A 20369-nucleotide genomic window follows, 5' to 3' on the forward strand; every position below is an offset into this window, starting at 1 on the left:
CCACCATCCCTTCTCTGCCACTGCGCATTTGCCTGCTTGGGTACAGCGTGCAGATGGCGCTGCACGCAGCTGTCCTTATGCCTCTGGTGTGTTTCACTTGGCACAGCATCCCCAAGGTTCATGCATGTCATAGCGTGTGTTAGAATTCCTTCTTAATAGGGCTGAATAACTTCCTCTGTGTATGTGCATGCACACCCAGCGCATGTGTGCATGCATCCTTCGATGGAGCACACTACGGGCTGAGAAGCAGCGTGCGCAGTGTTCAGTGGGGTGTGTAAACACACAGAGCTGAGTTATTGTGCCCAGGGGCCTGAGACACTCCTGGAAGCCTCTGGGCCATTTGCTCTGCAAATCAGGCCAATTCTTCATCCATTTCAGCAAATTCCACTTAGAAAAATAAGTCCAGGCACCATGGATTAATTCCTGTGTGTGAGTTCAGTAAATCTGAAGAGAAGCTGTGGAGAAATGTAGGTTCCCCATTCCCCGCTTCCCCCTCCGGCCCTCCCCTGTCTGACTTTGCAGGTCTGGGCCAGTCTGGGGCCTCAAGCCTCAGCCTGGGCCCTGCTGGCCTCCTCCCTGTCCTCAGAGACCCTCACCTACTTCACCACTACCCCAGCGTGCTTGCTATCTGGAATCTGTATTCGACTTCGCTCATTTAAAATCATGGCCCTGAGGCTTAAAGCCTACATTCTTCCATTCAACAAATATTTATTGAGTGTGACTCTGTGTGAAACTCTGATTTCTCTGGATCCAGCAGAGAACAAAAGGGGCCAAGAAAATCTCTGTTTCTGCTTTCGTGCCAGTGAGGACACAGGGCAGAGTCACAGTGAAGACACAACTGTTAGCCGGAGATACATAATAAGCATGGAAAATGAGCAGGGCAGAGGGACAGGAATTGCAGCGGTGTTGACATCTTAGGGTGGGAAGCCTGGGCTGGTGACGGTCAGCAGGGACGTGGGGGACATGTGGCAGCCAGCCGTGCAGCTGCAGCACAGGGGCTCAGTACAGTTAAAGAGACGGAGATGCAAGGGTCTTGGGGCGGCAGCCTGCCTGGTGCATTCAGGGAACAGCGAGGAGCCTGGGGCAGGAGGCCAAGAGATGGCGCTGGAGGCGGGGCTGCCCACAGAGGCAGCAGGACAGGTGGCCTGGCCCCCCGGACTGCATGTCCAGGAGAGGTGCAATAGGAGCCACGGTGCAGTTTAAATTATTCTAGCAGCTGCACTAAAAAGTAAAAAGAAACAGGTGAGGTCAATTTTAATATATTCTGTTTAACCCAATATATCGAGAATATTATTATTTCAAGGTGGGCAATGTAAAAATTAGTTGTTAAGGTATTTTACCCTCTATATAAATTTTGTATCACATGTTTGAAAGCCAGTGTGAGCACATGTCAGTTTCAAGAGACACATTTGGAGCCCCACAGCTACGCAGGGTAAGTGGTCACTTCAGTGGACCCCAAGTCTGGACAGTCGTGTTCCCCCTGGAGCGTTTTGCACCCCTCCCTCCTCACCCCGAGCTTCTGTGTGTAGACTGGCTCTTACTAAATTGTCCAGGTGGGTTCCAACTCCCATCGCCGCCTGAGCACCCGGGATCACTGTGCCTGGCTGAGAGCGCTGTGAGATGCAGGCTTTGGAATCACGTCACTGGTAAGAATATGGGGGGACCTGGGGGTCATCAAGCTAAGCAAAATGAGTGGGAGACTCAGACAAAAGAAGAATCACGTTTTCCCTTGTATATGGAAGCGAGGGAGGAAAGGGACAACAGGAAAGGAGAAGGGAGGCAGCTGACCGCTGACCGAAGGACGGGGTGAAAAGGCTGAGGAGCGCAGAGGGCGGAGTGATCAGAGTATACGATATGCAACTACTAAAGTGCTACAGTGCAGCCTGATGTTTTGGAAAGTTAATGCGAACACATACACCAGGAAAGCGCAGATTTTGCTGTTATCCGGTATATGGAGGCCACTGGATCCTGCTTTTGAAAGATACCTGGTTCTAACTGCAGATTCCAGAAAGAGGCACGGCCTGCCTCAAGGGTCACATGGGATGCAGTTGGGTGCGTTGGGATCCACAGGGAGGGAAGGGAAAGCCTGGACTGCTGTTCCTATGTGAGCCTGGGCTGCGCCGCCCTGCGGGGTCACAGAGGCTCTGGCTGAGGGCTGTCCTGGGCTGTTTGGTACCTGGTCCAGGTGTGATGGCAGCCATGCAGCAGTGGTCATGGGGCTGGGCTCTGGATTGGCTGGTCTGCACAGGAGAGATGCACATAGTCACGTCCTTTAACATCTCAGGACATCACAGCATCAGAAATGCATGGCTGATGCCGAGTGAGTGACACAGGAGCCCTGCACGGCTGGAGTTGAGGTAGGCATGATCTGGGGCTGTGTCAGGCTGGCTCTGGCTACACACAGAGGGGCGAGATGGGAAGCGGGTCAGGGTGGAGGAGGACGGGTGGGAGTAGGTGACCACGCTCTCCGGGTGGTGGCTCTAGAGTTGAAGGAAAGCTAAATTTTTCTTGCTTCACGATTTAGCAATTCCATTCCCATGGCTACTAAGATGCACCCCACGAAGTCCACACTTTGCACAGCAGAAGACGTGGGCAGCGTTGTTTAAGGAGGCACAGTTTGCAATAGTCTGAAACCGGAAATGCACCTTCCCACCAACATAGAGCAGTTCCGAACTATTGCAAATTGCACCTCTTTAAACAACCTCACCCCAGTCTTTTGGTACATGCCCTTGCCAGCCCTGCACATTCCCATCATTTCCATTCCAGATATCCTGAAGCACACGTCCAGGACTCCTTTGCAAATACATGTTTAGGTGTCGTCACTCCTGAGATTGTGTGTGGAGTCCCTCCACCGAGGTGTTGCTAGTTGGCTCCAAATTTTCCCATCTTCTTGGCCCTTCCCTGTTCTTTCTTCTGCCAACTTCCCTCCCTTGGTTCTTCCAAGGGGCCTCACAGAGCTTTTGCACGAGCACGCCCTCTCCTGCAGGCAACTGATTTCCCTGGGGTCTCCCGATCAGTTTAGTTAGAGCCTGTCTCAACATAAAGGCTGAGTTTTTACTTTGTAAAGCACTAGATACTTCCTCCCTGAAGAGACCCGCCTCTTTTCTGTGCTCTGTCCAGGCTGGTGTTATATTTTTCTGTTTCCCTCAGCATGCATCAGTGGAAGGGCACTGGGCAACACAAGCAAAGCAGCTGGATATCGTAACCCACCCTGGGACAACAGCTGGATCTCTCAACCCACCCAACAGCACAGGGACACACAAACCAGTCAGCTGACCTCTCAGCAAAGACCGCGCCTTAAACACCAGGCACTGCAGGTCTCCAAACTGCGCTCCTTAAACATCGCTTTCTTCATTTCTTGATCTTTTTACTCGCCTTCCCTTCCCCTATTTGTTTCTGGCAGTTCTGATTTACCCAGCTAGAAAGCTGTGCACATCCCCCTTTTCAGCTCCTTCCTCATCCTGGGTGACGTCCTGGCTGTCCTCGCCATGGTCTTTGTGATTCAGCCTGACCCCCTCCACACATCTCAGTGGCCGCCTTGCTCCTGCTGTCTGACTTGGGTCGTTTATTGATTAAGCGTACAGAGATTTGTCCCATTTATGAGAGATGGTTAAAGTTAACTTTTAACCAAAATCTAATATTCTAAGAAAATGATGGTGAATATACATACAAAGGTGACATCTAAAATAGAGAACAATCAGGAGTGATTGTCTACAGAGGATTAGTTAAGGTATGTTCTTATAAAAAACCATATAAATAAAGCTGTGAAAAAAACAGTTGGTGGTCCTGAGAGTGATTTATGTCACACTGTTGCTGAGAAAAGCATTACGTACAGGATGACTCCACTTCTATAAGTGAAACAAAGCTATTCGTCTATGTTCATAGACAGCAAAAAGTACCCCACCGTGAGAGAAGCCACAGATGTCAACACGATCAACTCCGACTGCAGGGAAATCACGGCTGGGTTCTATTTTCTCACTTTGCTGGTTTATACTTTCTACACAGGTCATGTATACATTTCTCAGTAAGAAATGACTGAAGGGGCTGAGGATTTAGTTCAGCAGCATAAGCGCCTGCCTTGCAAGGAGGCAGTTGTGAGTTCGATCTCCGGTACCGATAAAAAGGAAAAAGACAAAAAAAAAAAAAAAAAAAAAAAAAAAGAGAGAAAGAAATGACTGAAGATTGTTTAAAAACTGGACTCTTCGGTGAACAGAGACCTCGCCCTCCAGGGTCGCTGACAGGGTCCCTGCTGGTGCAAAGCTGGGTTCCAGAGGCCAGGGCCTCCCAGCTGGGCCGCCTGTGCAGCGAGCAGGTGCTCGGCCTCCTCGCGCTAGGGGACGCTCGCTGTTGCTCGGTTGTGGTGCATCGTCCCGAGGCTGTAACAAGCATCGCCCACAGTGGCCTACACAGAGAGATGCTTGGGCTCAGGTCCGGAGGTGCAGGCCGAGGCCAAGGGTCTGCACTGTCCTCTGCTCAGCTGGCAGACACGGCCCGGCACCATCGCTGCTTGTAAGGACCCGGGGGTGGGGGTGGGGGAGGGACGGGGGATCAGGGCCCATCCAGCTGGGACGCCCCGCTTGATCTCCGCCCTCCCGTTACAGGCCTTCTCTTTGAATCCGGTCCCTCATAGGAATCAGGCTGGGGCACGCACCTCAGCGGACCGCAGCGGCGCCTTCTTCCCGACGGCGCGTGCACTTCCGACTCTGCCCGCCAGGGGGAGAACTTCCAAGGTGCCCGCGTAGCTCCTGCAGGCGGCGGGCTGTGTTTTCAGCCCAGATTCTTCCTTTAAGAAACTCTTTACAGCCTAGTTTATTTTCTAAGTTTATTTATTTTTAAAATCGGTACCAGGAATCGAACTCACGACTGCGCGCTTGCAAGGCAGGCGCTTATGCCGCTAAACTAAATCGCCAACCCCTTCTAAGTTTATTTTTAAAAACTGTTGCAGAGGTCTGGAGATACCAGAGACACAGCGCCTGCCTTGCAAACACAAAGTCGTAAGTTTGGTCCCCTGCGCGCAAAAAAATAAATTTAAAAAAAATCACTGTTACCAAAAGATAACATCTGTGGTCTTTTCCAAGCTTAGTGTCAGTGCAAATCTTTGAAAGTTCAGATCTTAGACTAATAGCTTTTTAAATACTAAATTTAAACGGTTTCATAACTTCAAACTCAAAAAAGCAAGGTTTTGCTCATGTTACCTTTTATTTTGCTAACCTATTTTTAATTTACGAGTTGCTGGAACTGAACCTAGGGTCTTGTGCATCCTAGCAAATGCTCTTACTGCTGAGATGTTTTCCCAACCCTCATATTACCTTTTTTATTTTTTGTCTTTTTGAGACAGGGGCTCACTATGGAGTTCGGGTTGGCCTTGAGCTCACTTTGTAGCCCAGGCTGGTCTTGAACTCACAATGATCCTCCTGCCTCGGCCTCCCAAGTGTGGGATTACAGGTGTGCACTACTATGCCCGCTCTGTATTACCTTTTATAACAATTCATAATTTCAGTTTCATTATATCATCTCCTAAACATTTTGTGAAATAATTAAATAGATGTCATGTAAGAGTGTAAAGAAAATCAGCTTTTGAGGTCAAACACTTTAATTTGCTCATCTGATCATGCATTCAGTCAACAAACACTTGTGTCAGTCACTGAGCAAGGGAGCTGTATTCAAGTTCTCATTTTGTTGCTTTGTGGCTGCTGGAAACATGGGCGATCAGATGTCTGGTATTTCCGGTTTCTCATATGCAAAAGGGCACGATACCAATTTTAAAAGAGTGTTTGGGGTTCAGTTCAGGCCTTTGGAAATGTTCAGGAAACTTCAGAGTGCAAAGCCCCCAGGTGTTGTTGCCCACTTCCGGGTCTCCTGTCCTCTTTGTGGCGGAGTTTGTTGGGGAGGGGGCACCATTCACCTGGTCCAGCCAGGCGGCTGCTCCGAGCTCGGACTTGGGGTTAGTGGCCTGTGGCACTGACGCCTGGCGCTGGCTGTCCTGGCAGTGCCTTTCCTCTTGCTGGGGGCTGCACGCCTTTATCCTTGGGAAACCATTGATGAACTGGGGAGTCGGCGCCTGTGCTCACTGTCGCCGGGAGGGATCTCGCTCGGTCACGGTCACCCGGGTGTCCTCACAGAGCCGCCCTGCCCGCAGCCCGCCCCCATCTTCACCTCTGAGGACCACGGGCATCAGCACTGTGGCCTCTGTTTGTCCAGTGGGCGACACAGAGGTGGCAATGAAACCCAATCTGTGATTTCATCTTTCCCTTACTTGGGTTATAGAGAATCTGCACCCCACAGATAGGAAGGAAGCTGAGCACAAACCCCAAGTGGACGTGGACAGAAATCAGCTGCGGGAGGAAGAGAGGGGCAGCTCCCAGGGGAGAGGAAAGACGGGGAGGCTCCGACGCTGCACAGCATGGTACGGTGGGGCCAGCAGGGTTTCCTCCCTGCAAAGGGCGCCTCTATCCCCAGCCTGGCAGGTGCTGGGTTGCTGCTGTTCCCTGTGACTCAGTTTGGGAGGAGCACCTGCTTTCCATTCCATTCTGAGCGGCAGGCCTGAGGGGTGAGAGGCTGCGAGGCGGTGCAAGCTGGAGAGACACAGGGTATGGCCGTCTCTAACAGCATCTTGTGTGTGTTGGCGACATGTGTGCTAAGCTCTCTAACAGCCTCAACTCTGGGTTCCCCCCTTATTTTTCTCTGGAGATGGGGTCTCACTGTGTAGTTCAAACTGGCCTCAAACTCTCTTCCTAGCCCAGGCACCTTGAGGACAATACCCTCCTGCCCTGGCTTTTCAGGTGCTGGAATTCCAACACCTGGCTGGCATTTCTTCTCAGGTGCATTAGTCAGTTTTCTACTACTGTAACACACACCCGAGGCACTTAGCTTATAAAGAGAAAAGGTTTGTTTCAGCTCTCAAGGTTAGAGGGTGCAATCCTTGACTCATTGGCTCTGCGTTTGGCCTGTGATGAAGCAGGACATCATGACAGGAGCGTGTGGCAGAGAAAAACCCTTCGCCTTGTGACCAGGAAGCAAAAGAAAAGAAAAAGAAGAGGCCCCGGCCCCACTGGCCCCTTGGAAGGCGTGGTCTCTGTAACCTCAGACCCCTCGCCGGCTCCTGAGGTCTCCGCCACCTCCTGTTAGCTGTCCACAAGGACTAAGCTGTTGGCACAGGGACAGTGTAGTAGAAACCTGAGAAGCACCACCTGCTCCTCCAGCACCTTCCGGAGCCATCTCCTGGGGGTCACGGGAACCTGAAGGGAAATTCACGGAGCCTGGAGGCCCAGGCTGGACACAGGCCAGGCCAGAGGTCAGAGCTCTTAGCAAGAAGGTAGCGGGTCCCTGCCCTTTTTTTCTTTTTAAAGACAGAGTCGAGGCTGTCTTGTCAGATGGTTGTGTCTGGAGCCAGGAGGCTTCGAGAACTTTCTAAGCAGCTGCCAACTCTGTCTCGTATGATTAATTCTCTTCACCATTTATTTCCTTTGTTCCTTTTTCTTTTCTCCCCCCCCCATCATCTGTTTGTTCTGGATACAAGGGATTTCTGGAAAGAAACATTGCTGGAGAATTTCATTTAAAAAGAATTGTCATTGAGAGGCTGAGGCAGGAGGGTTGTGCAGTTTCAGAACAGCCCGAGCTCACAGTAAGTTTGAGGCTAACCTGGGCTACAGAGCAAGACCTTATCTCAAAAAACGAAATAGAGAAAGCAAGAAAGGACTGTCAGAGCTGTTCTTATGCCATTTTCACACTGACCTCTTCCCCTTCTGAGGCCTTAAGCTGTGAAAATCACATGCATGCGAGCAAAGCACCATAGCTTTGCGGCCTCTAACAACTCGGCCTGGCCCGGTGATGCGGACGCCCAGGTCCAGCAGGCCTGGGAGAGAGGCACGTCCTCCCTTCTCCTCTCAGGCGAGGCCAGGCACTGCTGTCCCACAAGGTCAGAGAGCGATGTGGGAGCCAGTGCCCAGGGTGACAGCTGCCTTCCCAGGACACCCCGCTCCCCGTCTCCGGCAGGCGCACTGGGGAGAGAAGTGAGCTCGGGTGGCATCAGAACTGTCCCACAGGCCCCTGGCAGTCGTGTGCTCGTGGTCACCCTGTGATCTGTGTCTGCAGGCCACACAGTCTTTGAGGTAAGGACACTGGGGCTGTGCAGGGAGCCCGCACCAGGAGCCACCTTCGGCCACCCGAGCACACAAGTGGGCGAAGCATTCAAGATGGAAGAGGTGAAGTGTGAGGCTTAGGAGGGGTTTCTGCACTGCTGGTCTCTGAAATTTTCCTTATCCCCTTATGGGGGGCCAGGGGAGAGTTCCCAGAGGGTGTAGGCTGGTGGGATTAGGGGAAGCCTGAGTGAAAAGCAGCAGGTCCCCTGCCCGCAGCTGGTAGTTCATGGAGCTCACAGGCAAACTACCCAGGGCTCCAGGGCAAGGCCTGTGGGAAAGGGCTGGGGATAATCAACTAGGTGCTGCTGGAATGATCCAGAAGCACCTGTGACTCCGGTGAGGGAGGGTGGCTGGCAGTGAACTACAAGGCCCGACCTTTCCAGGCCTAGGGGTAACCTAGAGGGGCACCTGAGCCCGGGGTCTGCGGCTTGACTTCCAAGTCCCGCTGTCTTTGGAGAGGGACTCCCTGGAAGGAGCGCTGGCCAAGGGTGCACAGGCAGGGCCCCTGAGCCCCTCTCTCCGGTTGGCTCCCATCTCTGGGGCCAGCGGCAGGCCCTGGAGGTCTCCAGGAGGAGGTCTTGTGGGTAAGCAGATGGGCACTCTGCTTAAAAACTTCCCTGTTTAGGGACAGCACTGGAAACCTTTGCTGGCCCCTCTGAGTGCTTGGGGCCTGGCTTCTACCACATTTCCAAGGACACAGCTCGGCTCTTCTTGAGGGCGCAGGTGACAGGTGCCATCGCAATTGTCTTTCCAGTTAGTCCCATGTACATATACTTAACATGTGGACTTCAGCTCTAGGCGTTCGAAGAAAACTTCAGGTAAAAACAGGTAAACAAGCTGTGCCGTTCCGCCAGGCCCTTAGCAAGCATGTTTCCACATTTCGCACCCGTTCCTATGGCTCTCTGAAGGGATCACTCCGCGTGTTCAGAGCTGCAGTGCGCCCCTCTCTCACAGCACAGCCTCAACAGCAAGCCACGCCAGGCACATGGCTGCAGAGCCAGCCCTTGCTGCCGTGCAGGGGAGCCTGCCAGGCACTAAGGTGGAAGTTCCAGCAGCCAGGGCTGCGTCCCTGTGGGTCCCGCTGCCCTGAGGGTGTGTTGGTTTTTCCTGATTTTCTCCTGACTGCTGGCTTGAGACACCCACCAGTCTCTGAGTTGCTACTGACCTCCGTCGCCCTCTTAAGCACTCTGCTGGGAGCAGAATAAGACTGCGTCCCTTGGTGCATCTGCCTGGTGCACCAAAGCCTCGAGCCACGAATGCACAAAGGCCACAGGACCCTCAGGCGGGCCCTGCTCACTCCCCTAATGCTCTGGGGGTACTTCAGATCCAGGTGACAGCCAGGCAGCTCCTCTGTGTGCTCTCTGAGCTCACCGCCTCTCCCAGCATGTCTTTGGAGGCTTGCTGGACACGTCTCTTGATAAAACCTCAACAGGTGACAGCCGTGTGGACTACAGTGGGTTGTAGCCTCTGACCTTTGCCAGAACTGAGGCCCGCACACAGTTAAGTGCTCAGTGAACACATGGAAAGTGTGGAGGGAGGAGCGACATGCCTGATGGCCTGCCAGTGCCTGATGTTCCCTCTTCCCTTGGATGCTCAGACTCCTGCGAACACACAGCCCTCTGCCCTGAGGAAGAGTCTTCAGCTAAATCTCAAACTCACGGTGTGAGCAGTTACTTCTGAATTTGTTCTTTCCTGTCCTGATGTGGGTCCTCCCAGCAGGGCACCGGGCTATTTTTGGCCAGCTACAAACCAAGGCAATGTTTCTGCCTGTTTTTCACATAGCATGTGATACAGACCGCGGCCTCTCTAGACCTGAATGCTAAGGTCACCTTCACCCACCAGCACCTCTCCTCTGGCTGATTTGGAGCCCCCATGTGTCTCCTAAAGATCGCAGTCTGCATTGGTGTCAGTAAAAACTATTTTCAAGATCAGACCCAGCATCTGGCCGATGAAGCTCACCAGTGGCCTTATCACATTTTCCAAGGCCAGTGTTTCCTAAACTTGGCTACCAACGGAATCCAGAAGGAGACTTTAAATGTATGAGCTCCTATGAGACAAGTCCAGACACTCTAATTCAGGTGATCTGTAGCAGGGCGCTCCCTTTCCTGTATTTTAAAAATTTTCTGGAAAATTATGATGTGTATTCAGGTTTGAGGGCCATTTTACGGGGTCACTTCCGTCTGTCCCTCTGGAAGATACTATCTCCCTTGGTCTCTTTCTGTGCTATCCCAGAATACCACAGACTGCATAATTTATAAACAGTGGACGTGGATGTGGCTCACATTTCTGGAGGCTGTGCAGTCCAACACGCTGTCTCTGGCATCTGGTGCGGGCCTTCTCCCGCCATCCCCTGGTGAAAGGCAGAGAGGCAGGACCCAAGAGCAGTCACACGCCTTTCCCGGAGCCCGCGCTGGTGCTCAGGATCCCACTCCCGGGTAAAGGCGTTAATCCACACGCGAGGCCCGTCTCCCCACACTGCGGCACGGGGGAGGCATCTCCAACACAGGAGCTCCGGGGACAGCCAGGCCAGCGCCGTGCCCTACATTTCCTCCCTTCCAGACGCGCACCCGCACATGAGGACGACTCTCCCACACCCGTCCCCTTTCCTGCTCCATCTCTCATGTCTCCTTCACTATCAGCTCACTGTCACAGGCACTCGGTGCCCTGTTATTTTCTTTATTTTTTTTTATTTTAAAGAGATTAAGACCAAAGAGGACAGAACAAAGCAGATCAGATAAGAACAGTGCAAGCAACACAGCATTTTACCACAAGACAATCCAAAATTAACAGTAACTACCACGATGTCTCTTTCTTTGAAATGATTGAGCATAGCTTCATATACGATAGTATCAAGCATAACAAAACAGTATAAAACCACTCAAGAGGATGAAAGCATTACAGGGCTTTCAGAACCAAATAGCAGAGAACGAACAATGGCTACTATATTATCTCATTTTCTATAGAAAATCTGTTTATACTATCACACATAATAAGATATAACAGGATAGAACCAAAAGACACAGAAGAACAAAAGCATAGTAGGACTTCAGAGTAAGATGATACTAAATCAGCTCTGGCTATTCTAATGTCTTCTTTTCTTCAAAATAGCTGTTCATACTATCACAGATAATGAAATCAAACAAACCAGGATAAACCCATTCCAACTAGTGAATGCAAACATTATAAGGCTTGAAAGCAATGTAATAGGGAATCAAGATTACCATAAACTCTTATGTACTCTTACCATTTCTTACACTAGGGAGACTATACAGTATTTATACATATGAGTTTGATTTATTTCACTTATGAGTGTGGTCTCAAGCTGCGTCCATTTATTTATAAATATCTCAACGTGATCATTCTTTATAGCTGAGTAGTACTCCATTGTATAAAAATACCACAACTTTTTAATCCATTCCTCAGTTGATGGACACTTAGATTGTTTCCAAGATCTGGCTATTACAAATTGTGCTGCTATAAACATGGGTGCACATATATCACTGTGGTATGATGTTTTCAGTTCTTCTGGGAATATGCCTAAAAGTGGAATAGCTGGGTTGAATGGGACTGCCAATCCTAGCTTTTTGAGAAATCTCCAGACTGACCTCCACAATGGTTGCACCAGTCTACACTCCCACCAACAGTGCAGGAGAGTTCCCTTTACCCCACAGCCTCTCCAGCATTTGTTGTTGGTAGTTTTCTTGATCCTGGCCATTCTTTCAGGAGTGAGATGGAATTTCAGTGTTGTTTTAATTTGCATTTCTCTAATGAGTAATGACAATGAACATTTTTTTTCATGTATTTATTTGCCATTTGTATTTCTTCATCTGACAACTGTGTATTCACCTCAGATGCCCATTTTTTGATTGGGTCTTTGAATTTCGGGTCTGATTATTTTAAATTCTATATATGTTTTAGACAGAAGTCCTTTGTCTGAGGGACAGTCCACTAAGATTTTTTCCCAGTTGGTGGGTTTTTTTTTCACTATGCTGGAGACTTCTTTTGACATGCAGAAACTTTTTTTTTTTTCTTTTTCTTTTTTATCGGTACTGGGGATCGAACTCACGACTGCCTGCTTGCAAGGCAGGCACTTATGCCACTGAGCTAAATCCCCAGGCCCCAGAAACTTTTTAATAAGATGTGATCCCAGCTATTGATTCTGAGAAGTATTTCCCATGTGGTTTGATTCCTGTTCATGAATTCTCTACCTACCTCTATGTCGTCAAGATTTTTACCTAATTTGTCTTCCAGCAAATTTAGTGTTTCTGTTTTAATATTCAGATCTTTGATCCATTTAGATTTTAGTTTAGTATATGGCGATAGGCATGGGTCTAGTTTTAGTTTTCAGCATGTGGAAAGCCAGTTTTTCCAGCACTGTTTATTAAAGAGACTGTCAGACAGTGCTCTGAACTCTACCTAATGCGATGCCCTGGTTCCCACGCCTGCCCCAGCCACGGGGCCCCGGCTCTGTCTCCTTCCTCGCCAGTCGCCTCTCCTCCGAGGGGAGCTCTGCATTCTCAGCCTCTCCTTCCTTCCCTGCATGTCTCTTAATCAATTGGTCAACTCAGCTTTCTTCTCTTGTCCAGATCACCAGTGACCTCCATCTGGCCACCTCCGATGCTTACTTCTCAACCTACCTCTTGTTGACCACTGATGGTTGTTACAGTCAGTGTTTACAAGGGAAAAGATTTCATATAGGACACATAATTTATAGGGTTATTTTCTAATATTCACCTAAAGAGTCAAATGCAAAAGTGTGCAGATCTATTCACACACTAAACACCCAAAGAATCCAACTGAAGGCCTGGATCCCTGAGCAATGTCCTTCACAAGTCCAGCTGAAGACCTAGAGCCCACAACAATGTCTCATACAAGTCTGCAGCAAGGATCTGTGCTGGGAAGGCCCAAAGGTCAGTGGTGAAAGTCTACACCAGCGGGATGAAGGATCTCTGCCAGCTGGCTGAGGAAGCTGCTCTGGAGCCAGGAAGTGATGCTCAAGGTAAGGACCAGAGCTGCCCGAAAGAGAACCTCAGCCATCCTTAGTGACAGCGATACTGAACTCCTCCAAAGATAACAGTCAAGTTCACATCAGGAAAGCCAGCGTGACAAGCTTCTCCAGGAGAACCAACAGTATGACACCTTCCCTTCCACTTGTGCTTTTTGTGCTGTTGGCTTCAATCCCCAGGTGGGCCTTCTACACCCAGCACCACGCTGATTCAACTCAGCTGGCTGTTACAAGTTGTCCGTTAGTCAAGCGCTACAGTGGTGTCTTCCTCTTGGCTTCTAGGACCCACTTCTCACTGGCTTCCGTGGACTCCCCATCTCAGGTTTTTTTCTGGATCCCCCTCTGGTATTTCAGAGTCCAGGACTCAGTCTTGGCTCTGTCCTCTCCTCTTTGCTAGCTGTGTGTGCATTCCAGAGACTTCGATCCCGTCCTGCCTTAAGCTCTCCAAAATGGTAGCCACTGCTACAGGAGGCTGCTGAGCTCTTGAAATGAAGCTGCCCCAACTGAGACGTACTGATAGTGTTAGTAAATAACAGATTTCAAAGACTTAGTATTGCAGAAGATATAAAATATTAGTGGTTTTGTGCTCATTACATACTAGAATGATAAATTTTCGGATCCAATATGGTAAATAGAATTAATGTCATCTATTTTCCTGTTTAAAAATATGACTACTAGAAAAACTTTAATTCTATAGCTTGAATATTATTTCTCTTGCATAACTTTGATTTATACATTGGTGACTCCCAAATTTCTGCTATTAGCCTCTTTTCTCTGTGTTAATCAGGGTTCTCTAGCGAAACAGAATCAGTAGGGCATGTACTTATTTGTAAATACAAAGATTTGATTTAGGGACTTGACTTACATGGTTACAGGAGTGCAATCTGACACTAGCAGGGCAGCGGGGGAGGCAGGAGATCCCGGGGAAAGCTGATCCTGCAGTTCAAGTCCAAAGACTCCTAGAAGAACCCTTTCTTCCTGGAAGGGGGGCAGTTAGTTTTCTTCTCAAGCTTTGCACTGATCCAACAAGACTCACCTGTGCAATAGAGTGTAATCTGCCTCAGTCACCACCTACTGATTTCAACGTTAACTTCAACTTCACCGAATGTCTTCACAGCAACACCCAGGCTCATGCCCCACCAAATACCCGGGCATCCTGATGTTCATGTGTCCTGCTACATCTGCCCCAGGCCACTCAAACCCGCCAAGGGTCACCTTCCCTGAGCCTCTGCAGACAGCAGGTGCTAAGTGGTGATACCTGCCCTCCTGGGCTTTTTCTCTGTCTCTCTAAAGAGCTGGCACAGATAGGTGACCTCTCTTGCCATGCACCCCTCACCGTGCACCAGTAGACAGGGGTTCACTGGCTCTGTCCCACGTGCAGGCTCTCATGGGAAAAGTGTTAGCAATGAGAGTTTCCATTTCATGGATTGGTTTGGAGGACTCAACTGATGATCTTCATAAAATACTCACACACAGTCAATGCCATCAGCCTTCATATACATGAGTTCCATTAGCTGCAGGTCCATGGAAAATATTGCAAAATATTATATCTATACTGAATATGTACAGACTTATTTTAAAGAGGATAAAACACAATAAAACCAGTCAAAACAAACCAGTGTGATACAAGACTTCAAAACATTACAAAATCAGTAGTTACCATAATGCCTTTAGATGTCTTCAAAATGGCTGCAGATAACTTCGTACATAGTAAAAATCAAACAGAACAGAATAGAATAGAAACAATAAAAACAAAACAATGAATGCAGTAAACATTCATTGGACTTCAAAACAAGCCAATAGTAAATCCAAAATGGCTGCCGTAATATATCTGGCTGTTTTTGATATAGCTGCTCCTGCATCAGATTTAACATAATCAAACAAAACAAAAGAGAATAAAACACAACCCAACAAAACAATGGAAACAATATAGGACATCCAAGTCCATAGGGAATCCGCAACCTGGCTACAACCCTCAAAAGATCCTCCTAGATCCCACACTGTGTACCGCTATCCTCTGAACCCATGATCAGACAGACCACTGCCCTAGCCCTGCAGTGTCAGTGAAACACCAAAGCACCACAGGCGTCCAACTGCACTTCACCTCCATAGCTATCATCACAGCCTGTGTTTCTCTGGATAAGCCGGCCGCTTGGAGGGTGGGGTGGGGGTTGGTACTTCCCGTTTGCCAGCCATGTGCCGGAAGGCCTGGGGTCCGCTATCCCCAGTCAGGTGGTGGCCCGGGCACGGTGCTGGCTCCCAGGCCCTGCAGACTTATTCCTCCTTGTCATCATTCCCTGACAGTATAGCATAATGGCTCTTTACATGGTGTTTTACATTGTTTCAGGTATTAGGTAATTAGCAGGTAATCTAGATTAAGTAACCATCTAGCACACAGGAGGATCTACATAGATTCTCTGAAAATACTATGCCTTGTTATAAAAGGGATTTGCACATCCATAGATTTTGAAACCCCAGGAGTTCCTGAACCACTGTATTCAACAAATGTCTGCTAAAACATTGGTGACTGCATTGTACACTAAAGATCAGGCGCCCAAGGGCCTCTTTATAGGAGAGTGACTTGCCTGACACTCTGTTTTGTGACCATTTGTCCCAGGTCACCCATGAATGGGAGGCTAATGGGGAGTTATGGAGGGGGTGTATAATCCAGTTTGTAAGAGACAATCAAGTATCACTTTAAACACAAAGATGGCAATGGCTCCCCAGGGAGGATTCAGCTCCTTGGTCCTTTATTTTCTGTTGGTTTTATGGAGTCCTCCTGTCTTCTAGCTCAGTAGGCTTGGCCCTCTGGTCCTAGCGAGCGACATACTGATTTTAAGGTGAAATTTGTCATTCCAGCAAGTGAAGAGTACTTTGGGAGAACGAAGAACTGGCATACAAAATGAGAGTTGCAGACCCAAAGCTGTGAAGAAAGAGGGAAGGAATCAGCAGATGTCTTGGATGAGTTTGCGTCTGCAGATGAGGGGCCCAGGGACGCAGACTGTGAACAGGACACCCAGGTGTCACTTCAGAGCCATCGTCTGCGATCTTCCAGAAACGCACAGCAGCAGAGGCGCCAAAGGGATGAGCTGAGAAGGGCTGGAGGAATCTTCCAAACGTGGAACTAGGAAGGAAGAACCAGACAGCACGGCTCAGTCTTCCTGCGATGGGCTGGAGGCTGGGTCCTAATTCTGTGTGGCACAGAATGAGGCTCACTGTGGGCTGTGAGTGGGCAGGTGGTCTCCTTAACTCACTGACCTGTGCGTCTTAACAGCTTCCTGGGCCATGGGTTTTTCCATTTATTGGGCACCCCCGTGCCGGGAGCCAAGAGTGCTTTCCTGACGTTTGCTTCTTCGGTCCTTGCCACCACTGTAAAGGTCTGCCCTGAGAGGCTGACCTGTCAGACAGACGGATCTAACTGCCCACAGCCACACAGGATGTTGTAGTCAAAGTTGTGAGGAGAACAATTAGAAGCAGGACACAGAATTTATAATATTATTTATGATGGTCACCCAGAGTTAAACACAAAAAAGTACAGGAAATCTGTCCACAACACTAAAGACTCAGAATATTCAGCCAAGGGCCTGGATCCCACAGCAATGTCCTGGATGAGCCCAGAGGAAGATCTAGAGCCCATGACAGTGCCTCCCACGAGTCCAGCTGGAGGTCTAGAGGCCACAAGAAGGACTCAGGGCAGTCTGTTTTACAGATCTGCTCTGGGAGGGCCCAAAGGTCAGCAGTGGAAGCTAAAAAGTCTTCTCGGCTCCAGTGTAGAACCCTCAACCTACCGTGGTTGAGGGTTCTACACTGGAGCCGAGAAGTCACACTCAAAATAAGAATCAGGGCTGCCCTGAAAAGTACCACATCTATCCTCAGCGATAAGGAGGTGCCAAGCTCTCCCATGATAAGAACAGTGGGAACAGTACCTTCCAGGAAGCCAGCATGATGAGTTTGTCCTGTAGATTAAGTAGCACATGTCTTCCTCTCCAGAGCCAGGAAGCGATGCTCAATGTAAGGACCAGAGCTCCCCCAAAGTGAACCACAGCCACTCTCACCAACAAGGTCCCAAGCTCCTCTGATGGTTGAACTCACACTGGGGAAGCTAGTCATGACGTGTTCCTTCAGGAGAACCAGCGTCTCAAACAGCAACGCTTCAAGAAACCCACAACACCTCACTTGTTGTCTCCATGTCTGTATTTATGCTGGCAACTTTTCTTAGGTGGAATATTTACGCTCAGTACTATGCTGATTTAATTCAGCTGGCGTTAAGTTGACCGCCAGTTTTTAATCCATAACACAGTTGAAAGGACAGGGCATGGGACTCCAACAAGAATGGACTAAGTTACTATCACTCACTCTCAACCACTGCCAGGCTCCCCGAAGGCTTCCCAGTGAGAGGGGCCAAGGAGAAGTCATGAGAGCAACAGGAAGTGACAATTGAGGGCACGGCCACACACAAGGCTTCCGTTATGTCCACTCCTCACTCCGCCTCTCGGGCACATGGTCCACATTGTTCTCATGAGATAGACGCTTTCTGCAGGAAAGTGCCAGGAGCTGCTGCAAATGGAGGGGCCAAGACCACATCCTAGGGACTGAATCTGATTGGACCGGTGGAAGTCGAGACAACTGCCCTATGTCCTAGGGATGGTTTCCTGGCCATATGGCCAGGACTCATCCTCTGAGACCGATCTATGATACACATTCTGTTCCTTTAAACAGCTGTGCAGCCTTCCTGTCTTCTACTTTAAATATAGTCATACGTCCTGGCGGGGGGGGGGGGCGGGGAACGGACCCTCAAATCCCAGAGTGGAAGAGAGTTTAATGAAGTGGCCATGCACAAAAATGTGGGCAGAGTGAAGGAGACCCAGGTTCGGGTGCAAATGCTGAGGCTCCAAAGCTCAGCTGCCCTAGAGGGGGCAAGAGCAAAGGGGCGGTTCTGGGGCCTGGAGAGGGTAGGCAGCCGTGGGCAGCACGGCCTGGCGTCGGAGGCCTTGCCGGAGTGGGCCCCGGGAACCTGTGTTCGGATCCAACCATCTCCCCTCCCAATGAAAGTCACAGAACAAGAGAGTACTACTCCTAGGACTCCCAGGAAAGGGAGAGGCGATGAGGCTGGGCAGGGTGAAGAGAATGCATGTCGCCCAATTCCCTGCTGCTCAGAAAAGGAATTATAATAATTAAGGCTAGAGCAGAAGGAAACACTAAGTAGTCAGATGACCTGCCTTTTAACAAAATCAAAAGTGAAATGCCCATTAGGAGGTGTTTTCTGCCCTTGAGCAGAAATGAACCCCACTGCCTCTGGGCCTGCTATAGGTTTTCATGTATGAATTTATTGCAATATTTATATTGGCAGCTTTTACATAGAAATCTTTAGATTTCCAGTTTATCTTGAGCAATTCACACATCCATGCCGATGGCCCACAGCTGGAGCTGAGGGGCTGCTGCCCCTTGGAGGGCAGATGGAGACTGGCAGCTTCCAGGGCACAGTGATGCTGCCCCCAACTTGACAGATGTGAAGTAACCGGGCAGGAAAAGGCCATGCAACCACACAGAGAAGGTAATTCTTAGCTTTCTGGCCACTGAGGCAAATAGGGAACTTGGAGAGGGCTTTTTGTATTATACATGTGTACTAAGAAAGTGCCCCCGGTTTACACCTGTCAACCTCTGTATTTCTGTCACTTTAAATGCTCACACAGAGCTCAGCCCAAACAAACAGCTTTGCCCTTAGGGCCAATAGCACACTGAGGCCTTCCACGTTATCCTGAGTAGGAGGTGCCACTGACATGCTGTGCGTGTAAACCAGGGGTGCTGTGAAGCATCTTTAACACAGCAGGCAGATTCCTGCCCTGCCCCATGGCAAAGAATGGTTCAGCTCTAGGTGCCAAGGGTACCCAAACCAAGAATCTTCTGTTTTGTTTTCCAGATTTCCTGTGCTCGGCTCCTGCACATGTCCACCCAGCCGGACACGCTCCATGCGTGTCCATTGCTCTCCTACGTTTGGGCCTTTCTGGGTGCTGATACTTGCGTCTCAAACAGACACCTTTGCCTTTGTGCTCTGCACAAGCCCTTGGGGATCATCTTACGTGTTAACTTCCTCCCTTTGGGGAACTTTGTTTCCTGGAGCGTCCTTAATGTACCAGTCAGCTTTTTGTCACCAAATACCTGAGAATCACAAACTTAAGGGAAGAAAGGTTTATTCCGGTCTCAGGGGCTTCCGTCCATTGCTTTTAGGCCTGGGGTGGGAGAGAAGCATCGTGGCCACCAGAGCAGGCAGGAAGAGAGGCAGGAGGAAGGAGCCAGGGACAGGTAGGAGCCCCAGGTCCTGTCTCTATGATTCATTCTCTTTGACTAGGCTGCTCCCTGCTTCCCTCCCCTCCCGTAACGCCTACAATCTGTGATCTGATCGATGAGTAAACTGATGAAGAGCCTTTCTGTTCCAGTCACTTCCCTACAAGTTCATCACCTGGCAAGCAAGCCTGGAGCACAAGAGCTTCAGGGAATATTTCAGTCCAAACAATGACAAGCGTGATAACTACCACAATCGAGTTGAGATGGGTTCCTGAACAAATAAAGGAATCCAAGCAGCCAAACTGATAAATTTGGATTTTAATTAACTGAGCTCAGGACCACTTGTATACAGACCTCCCTGGTTCAGGGTCCAAACAAGTGGCCCCTAACTAGAAAGTTACAGAGTTTTTAAAAGAGAATCACAAAAGACATCCTGTTGGAAACAATTTAGCTTGGATCTGTCATTAATTTTCAGTTGACAGCTGTATCCTGCTTCTTTTGTTGAGCAGGTTAATTTTTCTCCTGTGGGGACAGCTCATGCTGCTTTCCTCAGGGGACTTATACCCTGAATAATTTTCTATTTTTCTGAGTCAAATACAGGGCACTAGTTAAATGCAGGGCTCAAGATGGCGTCAGTTATGCCAAGCTACAACACAGAGTGCTGCCTAAGTTAACTCTAAGGGCACAGGGACTGGGTCTGCCCCCAGCACTGGATACCGGACCCTGCACACAATAGGCAGACACGCGGTGCCTGACCACACTAACGTGCTGATCCTCTGTTGATATTAAAGAACCCAAATTCAAGTCCTGCAAGCAGCTCTGGCTTTGCCTCCAAGGTAATCGTTATGAATCAAACAGCTCCTGGGAGAGGATGAGTGGGCTTGTGAGATGCACCAAGTCCACTTCTGGGCACAGGCTGGCTCCCGCCCGCTCTTGTA

The sequence above is a fragment of the Cavia porcellus genome, unplaced genomic scaffold (assembly GCF_034190915.1).
Source record: "Cavia porcellus strain 051 isolate PalLab524CR breed Dunkin Hartley unplaced genomic scaffold, mCavPor4.1 scaffold_21, whole genome shotgun sequence".
In the NCBI taxonomy this organism is placed as follows: Eukaryota; Metazoa; Chordata; class Mammalia; order Rodentia; family Caviidae; genus Cavia; species Cavia porcellus.